Source organism: Squalius cephalus, assembly GCF_949319135.1.
Source record: "Squalius cephalus genome assembly, chromosome: 2".
In the NCBI taxonomy this organism is placed as follows: domain Eukaryota; kingdom Metazoa; phylum Chordata; class Actinopteri; order Cypriniformes; family Leuciscidae; genus Squalius; species Squalius cephalus.
In genome coordinates, this window is record NC_137123.1 from 20,835,521 (window position 1) to 20,853,836 (window position 18,316).

General features: G+C 36.9%; 1 protein-coding gene across 5 annotated transcripts in view; it reads left to right on the plus strand.

The window, feature by feature from the left end:
• sorcs1 (sortilin-related VPS10 domain containing receptor 1) overlaps positions 1-18,316 on the plus strand; it is a 194,611-nt gene that overhangs the window by 81,069 nt on the left and 95,226 nt on the right. The window contains exon 1 of one of the 5 annotated variants that reach the window (XM_079864632.1): positions 14,080-14,145. The exons of the other annotated variants lie outside the window; for them this stretch is intronic. The gene's annotated coding sequence lies outside the window, so the exon portion shown is untranslated. Of the gene's footprint in view, positions 1-14,079; positions 14,146-18,316 lie in introns of those variants that run through there. 5 annotated transcript variants of the gene reach the window in all.

An 18,316-nucleotide genomic window follows, 5' to 3' on the forward strand; every position in this document is an offset into this window, starting at 1 on the left:
ATGGAGCGAATTATGTGCCATAATTAAACAAACAAATCCAGCATTTTGCAAACAAACTCGATCTACTTCGCAAAGGAAATTTTAAAAGGAAAAATTGAAAAAAGCAACATATGATGGCAGAGCTTTCAGTTTATAGATTCCCCTATCCTAGAAAGAGTGAATTGCTAAGTGCTAATCTGTCTAGATATGCAATGAACATTTTGCAAAAGAAAACCTCAAAAAGGTTAATTATAGATAAATTAAGACAGAAACACACCCGTTCACCGGTCATTTTCCTCAGCTGTAGGCAAAGACAAGTTTCAAATCAGTGCTTCTCCCGGGAGACTAGCGTTAAATTAATCCCCTAGTTTAGCGCCATCTACTGTTTTAGAAGAGGAAGTTGCTCAACTGCATTTGTGAGAAAATCGAGCCGAGAGATCTCATAAAAAGCCATGTGTCACACAATCATAACAGACAGATATGCATTTGTATGCACTAGATTTGGTATTTGTTCAAAGGTTACATGCAATTTGTAGGATGGTTTGTATTTATTTGTGAAGTATTATCTTGGCTCATTTATTTATATTTGTAAAACACAACACATATTTGTTACTCCACTGCATTTTCACTCAAACTGACCTTTGTACTTGGACATTGCTTTCTGTTTGTTTGCGAGTCGAGTTTTCCTTTGCAAAGCAGATCGAGTTTGTTTGCGAGTCGAGTTTTCCTTTGTGAAGTAGATCGAGTTTGTTTGCAAAATGCTGGATTTGTTTGTTTAATTATGGCACATAATTCGCTCCATAGGTCTCCTGCTAACTGGCTAACTCACGTTATCACTGTCTTAATGAAATACTGTTGTGGGCCACTATTACCTTAAACTGTGTCTATTAACGCAGATTGTCTTTCGTTCTCACTACTTTGAGGAAAGATTAAGCATGGAGCAAGATTTGTTTTACCAACGTTTATGTTACATCAGTCATTCACACTAGAGCTCGGCTAATGTATACTTTGCATACATGCACAGTTATTGATACGGTTTCCACGTGTTCACCACAATATATTACAAAAATACTCCGTAAATACCGTAAAATAATCGGTTTGTTGATGGACATGCACTTGCTAATGTTTATGGTGAGGAATTACAGTTGCAATTGTATCACCGAGAAACGTCATGCTCGAGTCGTCCTTGCGATGGAGGTTCGGGTTGAATGAATTCTTCCAGTGTTTCATCATCGGACTCATCGCATTGATACGGTAAAATCGACGTCATTGTTCGTTACTGTGTTTAGTTTATGGTGGAGGAAGCCTCAGGGCAAGCAGAGCTGACATTGTTATGGCAATGGGCGTTTTTGTTTTCGACGCACGTGCTATACGCTGTAAACCAATCACAACAGACTGGGCTGTCTGGCCAATCAGAGCAGAGCGGCTCGCGGAAAGGAGGGATTTAGAGAGATTGACCGTTTGAGACCGTTTTTAGACCTTTGATGCATGTAAACCTGTTGTAGGAGACTCCAAAACAACATTAGGAAACTTTAAAGTGCCCCTATTATGCTATTTTAAAGGTGACTCAACTCTCATGTGGGTTGCCAGATTGAGGACACACAACAGGAATGAGCGTGATTGACAATAGAAGGCTTACAACACTTGTATGTTGATTTATTCACATTTTAATATGCCTCTGGTCATAGAGCTTTGTAGATGGATTCTGAGGCTTTTTAGGTCTTATAGAATCTGCAATTGTTTGCTGGCTTCCATTGCCTCATTTCAAAGTAGAATAACTGGCTGTAGCATTTCTTTGTCCATAGAAACTTATCATGTTTACTAAATCTCTGTAAAAATACTTAGTACAGTCAAAAAATGAATGAATGAATGACAAACAGCACTTTTAAGATATTTGTACTGGAAAACAAGAAGAAGAAAAAAAACACTGACTAATTAGAAAATCTTTTTTGGGAGGCAGTAAACATGCTCTTTTTTAAACTTCTTGAACTATATAACTGCCTTGCTTATAGTGGTTTTATTGTGTTCAGAATTCACTAAAAGATTATAGTTTGTGATATTTTTAAACTAGATGAAGAAAAAAATAAACACTGCTAGAGCAACAGGGAGGATGATAAGTGGAAACACCAGTGGTTTTCTGGACTTTCTCAAGAAGCATCTGTCTGTCTCAAGTGTCTCGCTCTCTTGTCAATCCGTGTAAAGAGTGTCAGCATGTTCCATCATGTCTTCTGTAAGAAGAGGCAGCGCTTTGCGCTCAAAATTGCTCATCAAGTCCCTTGTTTAAAACTATTCTCATGTCTGAGTGGGATATTGATTTATGCATAGTGTCCTGCATCAGAACGCAGGGTGAAGTGCAAAGGGAAAATCAGTATTCCGCGAAGACTCAAGAGAAGCTGACTGCACTTTTGGGAATGAACATTTTATGCTCATGGTTAGGATTTATCTTCCGGAACTGGTCCCAGATTTCGACATAATGTTTCCCATAATGTCACTAAAATTGTGCAATTTTTTACTTAATGATAGAGCTGAAAGCAACATGGGTGTTTGTTAAAAGGGTATTATGGGAACAAAGTTATTGGGCTCTTCTGGAAGACAAAATGGAAGTGTAACAAGGTTATAATGCTCTTGGGAAACAAGTCGCAGAGGTAAAGTAACACTGATGTACTATTCATTTTTAGCTTCTATCAGGAAATTAGGAGCTGTTTAGAGTTTAATAAAAGAAAAAAGACTTCCTTTTCTGGGAGATATGACATTTTAATCAAACAATTGAAAAGGGGGGAAAAAAGCAGTTGAAAACAAACATAAAACACTATCGGAAGAAAAAGAAACCTTGATAAGGGTAAAAATAGAAATAAATAATTAGAAACAACCTTTTGATTTTCGTTCCAGTAAAAGTATCTCAACAGAAGTAAACAACAACAAAAAAAAAAGATTTCAGAGAATAAGTTTGTGGTCGGTAAGATTTTTTTAATGTTTTTGAAAGAAGTCTCTTCTGCTTACCAAGGCTGCATTTTATTTGATCAAAAATACAGTAAAAACTGTTAATTAATTCCTATTAAAATAACAGGTTTATATTTAAATATATTTTAAAATGTTATTTATACCTGTGATGCAAAGCTGAATTTTCAGTATCATTACTCCAGTCTTCTGTGTCACATGATCCTTCAGAAATAATTCTAATATGATGATTTGATGCTCATGAAACATTTCTAATTATTATCAATGTTGAAAACAGTCGTGCTGCTTAATATTTTTGTGGAAACTGTGATGCATTTGACGAATAAAAAGTTGAAATCGAAAACTTGTAACATTATGAATGCCACTTTTGATCAATTTAATGCATCCTTGCTGAGTAAAAGTATTTCTTTCAAGAAAAAATCTTAAACAGTAGTGTATATCTATGTTTATTTTTCTCTTCTTGTTAGCAAGTACATTGAAAAAACGATTAGTTGAATTTAATCAATTTTTTTTATTGTAAGTGGTTGCATTCAATTGATTTTACCTACATTTAAACAAATGCATACTTAAACAATTTTAGTTCAACTTAATGCATTTGTTTATATGTAGGTAAAATCAATTGAATGCAATCACTTACGATATTTTTTTTTTATTAAATTCAACTAATCATTTTTTTCAGTGTAGATTAAAAAAAAATGTTGTTCATAGGATAGTTTTACTGAAAAATAAAACTGATAAATAAATAAAAAAAATCTAAATTGCAAGTAAAAAAAAAAAGATTATTGAAGTACGGAAATACTATTTCAGTCTTTCCACTTCAAAATGTCATGTTTATTTCAATGCTTCTTTTTATTTCTTTGTGAAATTTACTAGCAATTTCTGAGTGAAAATTGTTTCGACATTTTTGTGTAAGTGTGAAACTCGTATATATTGTTTAGCAGGCCCTTTCTGAGATACTGACATCTCTCTTTGGCATCTCAAAGTGCCAGCCCTGGAAAAGGCATTCAGACTTTGCTGGACGTAATTAATCTGTTACGATGGCGCTCTTCATAATTCATCACAACTTGTGAGTCACACTGCCATACACAAAGGCATTAGCTAATGATTTGGCCAGCCCTGTATTTTCATCTTGGGTTGCGGTTTTGGGCCGAGGGCCGGGTTTCAGAGCGGGTATGTTGATGTTAGCTCAGGTCATGACGGCTTTCAGGTTTAAAATGAGAGCTGCAATTAGCACAGCTCTTTGATTGTGTTTATTTGCACAACAATATTCAGATTAATGAAGATTTGATTATGCGTACGTTGTGTAATTGCGCTAATTGGATTAAGCCAAGATTCTGGTTTCTAAATACTGTGGTTGATTATTATTTTCTCATCTATTTTATATCTACCAGGGTTTTATATCTCAAAAAAAAAAAAAAAAAAATATATATATATATATATATAGGCTATTATTTTATTTTATTTTTATTTTATTTTTTGAGAGCAATCAAGATTTTATATCTCCCAGGGTTGATTTATTTATTCTCATGCACCACCACTAATTACTTTTTAGTTTTCTGTCAAAATAATGACAAGGGTTTGCATATGCTGTCATCTGTTAACAAATTGCTAATAAAGACAAACTCACTGTCTGACAATATGACAACTGTCTGCTTAAAAACTCTTAAAAACACTCTTTGTCACTTTGAAAAAAAGAACATGGAGAAAAAAAAAAGTGAATATATTTAAAACTGGGAAAGCAACAAGCGTGTACCGGTAGCTTAATTAAGCATGAAAGATGTTTTTTATCTGCTAATGAGGTTTTATATTGAGGAAGTCGATGGCTGTTTGCTTTTTTAAATGTACATAAAGCAGCAACCCTGTGTTTGTGTCTCCTCACAGCTTGTGTCTTTGAATTATCCTTAGACTGTAAGTTTAATATGCTGTCACCCTAAAGTGAGATAGAGCACACTTCACAAGTTATGTGGGAAGATTAAATCTTTTCTAAACAGTTAAATCCTCCTTAAACAGTTTTTTTGACACGGAACACAGAAAAAGAAATTGCGTTTTGGTAATAATTACTTGTATAGCAAAAATAGAAAGCACAATTTTTTCATGAATAGAAAGTGACTCATTACAGTATAAATAATACATAAAATCAATCAACCATAATATTAGGGAATAAAAATAATAATAATAATAATAAAAACAGTTGATCAATAACTAATCAAGGACTCCATCTTGTTTCTTTGAAAGCAGTGGCAGTGGAATCCATCATGCGTTTCTGTCATGAACAATTAATTGCAGATCTTACCCACAATGCATTGCCTTTGAGCATCTTTAGCCAATGGCTCTTTCCACCACAATGTTTTCCCAAGTGCTGCTTGGGATTGATTCTACCTGCTGCCATCAGACAATGCAACATCTTCCTTTTCCTTTTCCCATCACGCTGTTCCTCCAGGTGATTCCCTAGCCAGGGTAACAACAGCTCTTTCTCACTTATTCGCTGAGTCGAAACACATACTGCTCTCATACAGTTAATGTATGTTATACCCTATAAATGTGTGTTGCACCTTGGCATTAGTAAATACCTCAATCTGTATAGACGGCTTGTCTTGCAGACTGTTGGTTGCTGAGTTCAGTATTCTCTGTGTGTTCACTCGGTGACCTCCAGAGCCACAGGAGATTGTGAGTGCAGTTTATTTGTGCCTCTGTATGTGTGAGATTTGTTGTGGAACTTTAGTCCTTGTTTTTTTTAAGCCAAGGACAAGTGCCAGAAAATGAGAGTAAGAGGTCCAAGCTGGCAGCTATGAGCAGTGCAAATAATGACTAATTCAGCATCAATGTTACTCTTCCCTTTTCTCATTCCAAAGCCGTAAAACTTACTTCTGCGGATCACAAAGGAAGACATTGAACCTCATTGACTTACATTGTATGGACAACAAGAAACAGATATTTTTCTCAAAATATTTTCATTTGTGTTTCTCAGAGGGGAAAAAATCATACAAGTTTGGAATGATGTGATGAGTAAATGATGACAGATTTGTCATTTTTAGGTGAACTGCTACACTGTAAAAAATTATCGTGATTTTAACGGTAAAAGACTGTAAAAATGCTACAGTGAAAAACTGTTGGTACATTTAATGTAATTTTACTGTAAAATACCATTAAATTTACAGTTTTTGAAAGTGAAAAAGAACAACTCATTGTATAATTTACAGTGAAAAACCGTAAATTGACATTCCCACAATTCCCTGCGTGACACTTCAGAAGAAACACTGCATGTTTCTTCATAGTTTTCTTAGTTTGTTCTAATCAGTTATGTACATTAGGGTTTTATGTTACATTTAATGTTGTTAAATTAATGTTTATTGCATTTTTAAAATTTCATGTGTGTTACCATGATGGTGTTTAATGTTTGTGCGAATGACACTGTGCAGCTTCTATTATATTAGTATTACATATCTTGTGGAAGAGCTGCTTGTGATGAGCTTTGATTGATCATGTGACTCTCATCACTGCTGTGATTATTAGTAATCAGTGTATTACAATGGTACAAAACAGATATTAATATTTCAATAGGATGTTAAAGGGATAGTTCAGGATTTTAGACATGAATCTCTATAGCTTCCCCATAAGCAGTGTGGTGCATTGACCATGACTTACCCCCGACAGCGTCCTGTGAGCCGAGCTCCGGTCCAGTTTTGGTCAAGATGAAATTAGTCCGGCAAGATTGCTGGGGTCACGGCAATAAAGCTTTTTTCTTCTCAAATCAATATGTGTTCAAAAGAGTGATATATTTGCGTCACTAAAACGTTGTCTATGGAGAGGTCAGACCTCGTAATGGCTTGGCACTATTTTCTCCCCTGTCATATCACCGCGCTGCCGCTACCTACAGCCAGCTGCGAGCTGCGCAGGCGCACACCACTTTTTCAGTTGTTCGGCAGTGTTTACAGCAGTGTTTACGTGCTCAGAACAGCTACACGAACGAGCTAACATAGCTAACGTTACTCACCAAGAGCGATCAGTTTGTACAAGCTTTGTAGAAAATGGTGCGGACTTGTGACTATCCGGACTGTACAAACAAAGATGTGGCGCTTTCTCCTCACACATTTCAAAGATTTCCTGTGGCAGATGTTGCTCTGAGGCGACTTTGGCTCATTGCTCTGGGCTTCAATGTGAACACCAAACTGGCGAAGATAAAGAAGCTTCGTAAAGATATCCTTTTGGCTGTGTGTCGAAGTCAATGTTGTCATCGTCGCTGCTGTAGTCAGACATGTTATCGTTCTCTTTACGAGCTGTAAACAAAGTGACACGTGCCTTACTGCAGCTGGCTGTAGGTAGCGGCAGCGCGCAGTGATATGACGGGGAAGAAAATAGTGCCAAGCCATTACGAGGTCTGACCTCTCCATAGACAGCTGTTTTGTGCTGCAAATATATCACTCTTTTGAACACATATTGATTTGAGAAGAAAAAAGCTTTATTGCCGTGACCCCAGCAAACTTGCCGGACTAATTTCATCTTGACCAAAACTGGACCGGAGCTCGGCTCACAGGACGCTGTCGGGGGTAAGTCATGGTCAATGCACCACACTGCTTATGGGGAAGCTATAGAGATTCATGTCTAAAATCCTGAACTATCCCTTTAAATTCACATTATATCAGATAATGAATTACGGTTTATTACTGTAAATTTTAAGTTAAGTCTGTAAAACCAATAACGTTGCTACCGTATTTTTGACAGTAAAGTACTGGCAACCACAGCTGCCGTTTTTTTACCGTAAAAATCATGGTTTAATTTTTTACAGTGTAGCCTGGATGCCAGCCGAACTTAGCCCCGCCCACAACATTTTTAGGTCGGGAAGTTCGGTCTGGACTTAATCCGTTGTGGAGCTATTATGCCCGAACAAAAGCTGTTCGGAGGACCAAACAAATTGTCAGGGCGGGCTTTATACGATGATGGACAGATGATCAACAGTAACGTAATCATCCATGTCACCAAAGAGCGCTTGGGTTGAATTCGTTTACAACAAAGATGACTGTCGCTGAATAATTGAGATTTCACACTTACAAATAAGTCAGATAGAATAAATGCATATTTGCCGTGCTGTCCGAGGAGAGGGCTCCGGGCTCGGTATTCGGCCCGAACCCAAAGTACTCCCCCCGTATTCTTGAATGGTGAGTGGAGGGATGCTGAAAACTGTCAAGGAATGTTAGGTGAGTTGACAGAGTGTATAAATATATGCTTCCTCTCATGCTGATAGGGTAGACCTGGTAATTGTTTGATGACAAGTTGATTGGATTGATTATTTGAAAGTGCTCCTCCCGAACTTTGTTTATAAAACATCATGTGTAGATTCCGCCATCACGTCTGTTATAGAAGATTTCGACAGCACATTAATTTGAAAAGAGGAACAGAGAACTGCGATCAAAGCATTTGTCGATCGGAAAGATGATTGAAGAACATACGTCACTTACTCCATTGCTCTGATTGGTTGTAGGTCTATCTAATTGAGTGCAGAGGCGTTTTCTTTCCTGGTTCGGTTGAAACACGCCCCATAATCACAGCCCAATGGAGCAGTATCAGAATCACATTCTGACTAGAATCTGAGTATGACGACGTCAGGCTAGTGAACTACCCTTTAAGACAAAAAGGCAGTGACTATATTATGAGTTGCAGGCTCCGCTATCATAAATATATCATTGTTTTCTAGTGCTGATGAAATGTTGCTAGAGTTTTGCCAACAATTTTAATGGAAAGTAGCTAAAGCATGCTCAAAGCCCCTGAATGTCGCCAGATGACGTCATTCGCCAGTTTTCTGCACCTCTGTGAAAACATATCTGTTTTCTCTCATAATCTATGCTCACATAATGCATTTTAATATAATATAGCTGAATGTCCAATAAAGCTGTTCTTTTACGTTTTCTGTCAGACATGACAGAGTATGATATAGTGACTGACTACATGTTAACCAGGAATCCAAAAAGTCACTAGGCACTTTTTTGAAGAAATGTCGCTAAAGGGGTCTGAAAAGTCACTAAGTTGGCATCACTCATTTGTAGGAAATGCTTTTTTTTTTTTTTTTGCATTTGGCAGACACTTTTATCCAAAGCGATTTACATTGCATTCCAAGGTACACATAAACATTCTTATCAGTTCTTGCTTTCCCTGGGAATTGAACCCATGAGCTTGGCATTGCAAGCGCCAACGCTCTACTGTTTGAGCTACAGGAAAGCTAATTGAGGTGAGGATTTAAATGCAGCAGTATTTTATTCAAATAAACAAAACAAGATGCAGACAAAGAGAAAAACAGCTAAGCAAAACTGAGACAATATCGGCAATCAACAGAAGAAACTCAAACTAACTGAACTAGAAACAGGTGTGGAACATAATCAGTAACTATGGTAACAAACAAGGGTATGTACTAAAAACAGAAACGTTTTTCCTTTGTGTTTTCCACGTACAGAAACTGTCAAAGCGATACCAGTTCACATGGATTTTCGAAAACGACTAATAACTCTGTTTTATGCTGCCACGCCAGTAGATGGCGATGTCACTTTATAAAGAAACACCTACGCATAATACACGTGCACACGACGTCACGTTTACACAGAGACGATAATGGTATCGTTTTCAAAAACTTGCCCTTTGAAGCCCATTGTTTGCCATTATTGTGTAAATGAATGGCTAAAACGCATTTAGTTGAATACGGTGACATGTAAACGGCCCCTAAAACACAGGTGATGCTTGGTACCAGTTTGCACACTTATGCACTATTTTAAGCAATGTGTATAGTATAATAGTGTGAGTATGTGTTCACAATGAAAGTATCAGAGTATCCTCAAGGTTCTGGATCAGTGTAATACAGTTGTATTGACACATAATCTGTGACCATCTGGCCTCAGACTTCTAAGTTTTGCTTCATGTCCTTTACACTAAGTTTCATCTTGGATTTGAACAGTCCTTCTCCTGGACCTTTTCCCTTCAGCATTCTTGTTATGCAATTTTATATGAGACATGTCACCACAAATCAAACTTTGATGCCCTCTTCCTACTATAAGTCGACTAGACTCGCATACCAGTGTTTTAATATTGTAAACTAAAACTAAAACTTTTACAGTTGTTATCGTAATTGAAATAAAGCTGAAATAAAATATAAATATTGGATGAGAAACAAGCTTAAATGTTGATAAATGAATTATAAATGTTGCTTTTGCTACAAACTAAAATAAACAAGTTGAAGTTGAAGTACTAAAATTAATAAAACTAAAACTAAAAATAAATTAATATACATAATAAAAAATATTAAAGTTTCTCTAAAATGTATTAATAGCTAATTACATCTTCAACAGTGTAATTAGATGACTGTAGTTACTCTCTCCAAAAATATTGCATTACTTATTACTAATTACTTTCTAAATCCCATATCAACCTAGACATGAAACTGCCTTGAAACTGTGAAACTGTGTAAAGGACATGAAACTGTCCTTTACAGGCATCTTGGCAACATACAGTACATGTGATATCTTTATATAACATGGAATCCATAAGTTTATAAAGTGTGAATCTAATGGACTGGCACTGAGTGAAATTGATAGGTTTAATTGGCAAGCTTTGTAATACGACATATGCACACTGCGGTAGGAGTTCATCTGGCAGTAGCAAGGCCACCTACAACCCTCCCCATATGTAAGAGACAGAAGGGCTCGCCATCCTTCGGCTAATGTTTACCGCACTGCTGTAAAAGACGCTGTCCAGGGATGAGTAATTGACCTTACACACCGACACAACCTAAAGTCAGTCAATACGCCACTGAAAATGATGCGTTGTGCATTTAAAATCTGCAAAACAACGGCAATGTCAGACATTTTGAAGTTTCTTCAAAAAATAGACTTTTTCAAACTCAGCCCGTTGGATAAAAAGTCTGATGACGTGTTTACTGGCGTGAGGGCGGGACAGCCTGTCACTCACATGAAACTGACCAATTGCAATCCACAACCATTCAATCAATTCCCCAAGGACAAAATCAAGTCCCACCCTACTTTTTTGTTTCTTGTTCGAGAAGCCTTTTCACTGTTATGATATACATTATAACAAGGAAGAAAAGACTATCGCAGCTTCTGTTCCATGCCCACTTTAAAGGTTTCTCTCAAGCACGTCTACCATGTTTGTAGTTTTTTTTTAGTCGTGTTTGTAGTTCTGAACTGAATCGTTCTTCAAAGCACAGTGGGTTGTGGGCAATCTAACTGTTGTGTGAACGGATCCACATTCTCAAAATCTACCGACAATTGTATCCATCCAGAGACTTTTGGCATAGCGTTTTCAACAAGCTTTAGGAAAAAAACAGCAAACACAAACTATCCAAGAGCAGCAGCCCTTCCAGCTCACTCAGTGTCTGAATTCGCTAACTTGTTTTCATACACTCTTTCAAGAGGACTATTTTAGTGGAATAATGTAGGGAATAGTGTATAGGTGGGCCAGTTTCGAACACAGCCTATGGCACATGAGACAGGAAGTGAAACAAATGTCCAAAGACAAACTCTATCGGGATCGGGAAAGGTCCATGAGCCGGAACTCGGAACTTGGGTCTCCCAAAGCAGAACTGCATTGCATAAACTTGTCAGAATTAAGGAAAAAGTCCACAAATCCATACACAACAGCGAGCACGTATAAGAAGTCGTAACCTACGTCTATTCATTTTTTGTGTGTTTTTATTGGTCAAGTCTACTGAAACACATGGAGTGCTTGATCTACAGCCTGCAGACATGGACTGCTGATAGTCAATTGAAAGGATTTTTACCAGCAAGTCAATTCACACAGGACTACTTTCACCTGTGGCTATTCTTTTAGGGCATTTTATAGTAGGTAAAAGACAGTGTAATTGTTCTCTGTAAAAAAATTTAAGAATAATCACTGACATGGCCATTTCGGACAGGATTAAAATCACAGAGGATGTAAAACTAATCCCGTCTGAATAGGCCCATAGATTGTTTTTACAGTATAGTTAATAGGCTTTCTTCCCTCCAAACATTACTCAGTTGTAGCCAAGGGCTGTGACTGTTATAAATTGGGTGTATAGAGACAGTACTTTGAGTTTTGTGCAGGAAAATAAACTAGAACAAATCTGACTTGGACAATTTAGTACTGGCAATGCTAAGCTATGGCCGCATGTCACTATTTGTTAAGACATGTGAAATTGTTGCCGAATTGCTTTTGGTGTCCGAGACTGGGATAACTTGGTTTGACAACACCTGTGTGAGTGCAACATATTATTTTTCAGTGGGAATGATCTTCTCCTCTCTAATACAAGAGCATGGCCCAATACCATCCATCCAAAACACTACCCACAAGCCATTTGGAGAGTTCAGACTGTGAAGCTATGTATAACTGGTTTTTGTTTCGCTGCTGTACAAAACAAACATGCTCGATATCAAATGCAGTGGATGTATTTGACCATTACGGAGCATTTTTGCATGAACTATCCTTTTAAAAGTTCAACATGACTTCTCTAACAGGAATCCAATAGTGTTCAATGCTTCATTTACTGTTTATTTATGTACCGTATTGATGAAAAAAACAAGATAAATGCATGATTTGTGCCCTTTCAACTAGTTTACACCTTTCAAAGCCATACTTGAGTGTTATTTCAACTAATAATGTTCCTGTGTTGTTTCATCTGTAAATATGTTTATGCATATAATTCAGCGTACATAACTAGAACTTAAGAAAAGACTTAATAAGGTGCTCAGAACAGCACTGTAGCGAAGTGTCTAATAAATCTAATCAGAATGCACAGAGAATCAAGCCAGAGCCTTTATAAATGAGGGAAGTTTAATCAGAATAAGCTCTACATGTAAACAGCTTATACTCATTACTCGCACAAACATGCATCAGCAGTATTAAAGTCATTTTTTCAGCTTTAATGGCTGTGTTGTGTTATATTAGGAATGCAAAATTAACAAGCAGAATTTCCTTGCTTATTGTACTGAATTACAAGTTATACATTTGTTAAAATATATATTGTTGTTTAACATTAGAAAATATTCGAATGAAAATAAATATGAAATACGCAAAGTCTGCTTTTAAAAGGCACTATATCCTACAATGTTTGTGAGGTTAAAGCTTTTTTATTTTATTTATTTTATTTTATTTTATTACAGATCTCTTTTCAGAACACCAGTTTCTGTGACAGACACTAATTAGAGCCAGGGGAGTGGCCCACACTTTTTAGCCAATCAGAAATGCCCTCTATCTGGCAGTCATTTTATGCATCCAGAATGCATGGCATCCCATTGGTTAACAGTCTTTGAAGGGTGGGATTTTGGATGTACGTCATGTGATCAGGGCTGCGTTCAGCCCCGACAAAACGTTGCACAACGTTTTTTAAACAGAAACGGTGATGCGTTGAACACACTGTTCTGATGACGCAAGAGTTGCAACTATGGCAGCTGAGAAGGCCATTCTTTGTGTTCTTTGTGAAGAATTTTCTGAGCCTGATGAAGTCGGTATAAATGTGTTTAATACTACAAAATATGCCCGATGTTACAGTTACTGCACTTGCCGCCCAGAACAAAAGAGAACATCCCAATCGAGTGAAGGGATTGCTGAAACTGAAATGGAAGCACACATCTTACCTAATTCAGACTAAAACACATCTATTTAGCCTCACATACTGACTTTATTTGTAGTTCATACTGTTTTAATACCCTGTATTTTCTTTCTCATTTTTAGGAAAAGCACTTAATTACCAATGTTTATTTCTATACCAAATGTCATACACTTGCAATGAAGCTAAAAATATAAACAACTACATCATTATGTTGATATCCTATATTTTTACAATAAAACCTACGACAAACATGTCTTCTAATATCCTCAGTTGTTGCATCGAACACATTTGTAAATTACTGTCATTGAACCCATTGTGCGAGTTCACTTTAATACCGCATGCTTTATATACATGTTGCTGCTGATTGGACTGCAGTTCTGACACACCCACCAAACAAGAGAAAACGTATCTCAAACCCCGTTGCACACCGGTGCACGCCGTTTCCAGGAAACATGACGTTCAACCCGGACACTGTAGCAAAACGTTGCGCACCGTTTTGAACTTGAACGTGCCCCTGGTTTGCCAAGTCAATTGGACTCCTTTTAAACTGTTGGGCTGAAAAAGGTTGATTCCCAACCCAATGATTTACCAGATGATGAGTTTTGTGAGGAAGGGCATTGGTAGGAAGCTCCTTTACTTATGAAAACAGACTGTGTTTATGATTAGCATATAGTGACTGTAAATTATGTATTCGAGTGGCATACATTTTTGATATTTGGGATAGGAACATTGGGCTAGTTTTATTTTTTGATTGGCCTATAGGCTAGTTTTGTTACTCAAACCTGGCAATCCTGCATGTGATTGAAGTCAGCAAAATGGCTGACATCCAGCACTAGTGCCTTTTACTATCCTGCAGGGTTGAGATCAGTCCACTACTTTTTAATCTGATAATTAATGGTGTATTTGATGAGGTGAAATCAGATATAGGAATGGAAGAGAGGTTGTAATCTTAAGTCCAGCAATATAGAAAACAGAATTCAGAGCGGTGCGATGCTTCTGTCTGAGTTATGGGGATGTGAGCAGAAACCGGAGGAGCTGAAGCTTAATACCAGATCTCTAATAATTTGAGGACCCAAACAAACGCCAATATAGTCAGGCTATACATTATATTTAAAGTATTGTAGGGGGCGGTAATGATTTAAGGAATGAACAACCATCAACAAGAAGAAGATTTTACAGCACTTTTTTAAAAAATTTTATAAACAGTGCCACTGATTTTCAATTGGACTAATCTTCCACGGTGTCACTGGATATGCATATTTTTCTTCTTAAACTCTCCATTTTAAATTGCCTTATTGTTCGAGATCATTGTCCCAGTAAGATGATCCAGCAGACTGAAGCAGGCCCTCTTGCAGTGTTTTCCTGTATATTGCACTATCCGTTGTTCCTTTTTTCCTTTTAACAACGTGCACACTATTGATGAGAAAAGGACACAGCATGATGCTATCACTAGAGTAATTCACCGAAGGAATAGAGTTCTTTTGCACCACTCATACAGTATAAATGTTTTTTTTGTTTGTTTGTTTTTTTCCTAAAAAGCTATCTCTACCACAAAACCTTTTCATATATTGAAACTGGGTCACTATTTAAGTGTGTTCCGAAAAGAGTATTTGGACCATTTGGATACTTAAAGGGATAGTTCACCCAAAAATGAAAATTCTGTCAGTAATTACTCACCCTCATGTTGCTCCAACCCCGTAAGACTTTCGTTCATCTTCGGAACACAAATTAAGATATTTTTGATTAAATCTGATAGCTTGATCACTCCTCCATAGGCTTCTAAGGGACCGAAACTTGCTGGCCCAGAAAAGTTATTAAAGACATCGTTAATATAGTCCAAGTGACTACAGTGGCTCAATCTTAAGTTTATCAAGCGACGAGAATACTTTTTGTGCGCAAAAATAAAAAAAATAACGACTTTATTACACTATTAATTTCCTTCTCTCTGGGCCTCCAGTGAGTTCGCGTAGTGTTTTAGCGCTGCGCGTCTGTGTTGTACGTCACACGCATCACACACATGATCAGCGTCGGCCAATAGTGAGCCTACGTGGTGACGTGCAACACAGACGCGCTACGCTAAAACACTACGCGAACTCACTGGAGGCCCAGAGAGAAGGAAATTAATAGTGGAATAAAGTCGTTATTTTTGTTTATTTTTGCGCACAAAAAGTATTCTCGTCGCTTGATAAACTTAAGATTGAGCCACTGGAGTCACTTGGACTATATTAACGATCTCTTTAATAACTTTTCTGGGCCAGCAAGTTTCGGTCCCTTAGAAGCCTATGGAGGAGTGATCAAGCTATCAGATTTAATCAAAAATATCTTAATTTGTGTTCCGAAGATGAACGAAGGTCTTACGGGGTTGGAACAACATGAGGGTGAGTAATTACTGACAGAATTTTCATTTTTGGGTGAACTAACCCTTTAAGTCACATACTCTTTCCTAATTGTTTTAGAAAAGTTTTTCAATCAACTAGATCCAAATGAATTTTTATGAAGTCATGTGGCCTTCAAGTGGAGTTGAAAATGTATATATGAATGTTCCAAACATGTACGATTTTCTTTCTTCTGTTGAACCCAAAAGAAGATATTTTAAAGGATATTGGTAACCAGACAGTTGACGGGAGCCATCGACTTCCATGGTATGTTTTTCCTACTATGGAAGTCAATGGCTACAACTGTTTGATTACCAACATTCTTTAAAATATCTTATTTTGTGTTCAACAGAAGAAACTCATACAGATTTGGAACAACTTGAGGGTGAGTAAATGATGACAAAAATCTTCATATTTGGGTGAACTATCCCTTTAAGTGTCAAAAATACTTTTTGCAGCCACTCTATGCTCTTTTGACAAACCCAATAAATCTTTTCTGTCTGTCTTCATATTATACAGAGCTGTTCCCGTGGTTGAGCAGTGCACTGGTGCTTTGCTCTCAGTTACTGAACTGTATGTAAATGTCAGGGCAGCTTTTCAAATAGGCTTCTACAAGAGACCTCAGCAGTTCAGGCTGTTCCCAATATTTCTGAACGAATTGACTATAGCGTTAAGTGTTGTCTGATGGACTATTTTACCTGTTTTACATGGAGACTTGCAGCTAAAGCTAAAGAAGAATTTCATTATTCCATTTATTTCCCAGAGTACCCTTCTGTTTGAATGGTTCTTCGCCCTTTTATCTTTTTATCTTTTTGTTACTGTACATGTAGAAGGCCGTTATGGCTGATTTCATTGTTTTCTTCCTGAAAAGATTTGGGTGTCTATCCTTGTAAACTAATGAGATCATTTATAGCACAGATGCTTCCATTTTAACAATGATATCTTGAATCAGAATGTTCTCTACCCTATGATTGAAGGGCTTTTCAAAGAGTTAATATGTATTTTTTTTCCCACACTTATTATTGAAACCAAGTTCTGAGAGAATCGATGAACTCTTCCCCCATAATGATCAGCGTTCCTTCAAAAGGCTTTGAGGTTTATACAGGTATGAATTCACTCTTGGAGCATAAATAGATTGTAAGTTTATGAGTCTACTTTTTTTTTTCCGCTCCAGGCATGAATTTCCTCCCTCTCTTTCCCGTCTCTAATTTTCCTGGAGGAATTTGACTGACCTAGTTAGCACAGTCTTGTGCACCTTAAAAATCTTATAAAGGATATTTACAGCGCTGTATTTAGATTCAGCATGATATGATTAAGTAATGAGGAGATGAATTATTAGGGTGTCAAGGAGGAAGCCTGATGCATCATTTAATGGTGTTTTATGCTGAGACGAAGAGCTGCAAGATGTGAGGATTTGTGAATTTTGAGGTTGTTATGGGTTGATTTATTGAGCACTTTATATAATGGGTGATTCAATAATGATTCAGATTTGATGAGGGCTTTTCTGCTAAGAGTCGATTTTGTCACAATCCCCGTGCTGTGTCTTGTGTTCTGTAAAAACTTTTATGTTGAAGTGTTTTCTCAGTTCCCATTGTTTCTGTGTTCACTTCCTGTGTTTGGTTCCTGTTTTGCCTTGTACCTTGTTTGTCGCCATAGTTACCCTCATTAGTTCCCATGACAACAAATCACCAACACCTGTCCCTCATCAGCCCCTTGTTAACCTGTCTATTTAAACCTCTGTGCTTCAGTTGTTGTTTGTTGGTCGTTGCTCCTGTTTGTGTGTTCCTGTTGTCGATCCCCTGCCTTCTGTGTGGATTATTCTCTTGTTCTTGGATTGGATTATCTGTGTTTGTGTTTCTCAAGTGAACTGATGCTGGCATCTGGGTTCTCTCTATATGCCTCGTCCCTGCATGAAAAATAGAATCCAAAATGAATTTTTTATTTGATTTGATTTAACTGGCAAGGAACGTCCAACACAGATATATGGGAGTGTATGAAATGTTTTTGAGAAGTTGACATGCTTATGGCATCCTGTACTCTAAAACATCATTAAACAGCATTTTGCTATTTTTTTTTTTAATCATGCACGCAGCTTTTATGATCTACAGTCATATTTTATTAATTTGTCACACACTGTAGGACTTTTACAATTAAGGCATAAAAATAATTGAAATGGTGACCAGTTACAGGATCTAAGATAGATTTGTTTTTTATTTATTTGAACATCATGAATCATTAATTTTGATTTGATTAATTGTGTATACATATATAAATCATGACATCTCTTTGAATAGTTTAGCATGTTATTGAATACAGGGTTCTTGCAGGTTTTAGTAAGTCAAATTTAAGACCTTTTAAGACCATAAAGATTGAAATTTAAGACCTGCATTACTAAACAAATATTCAAATCAAAGAA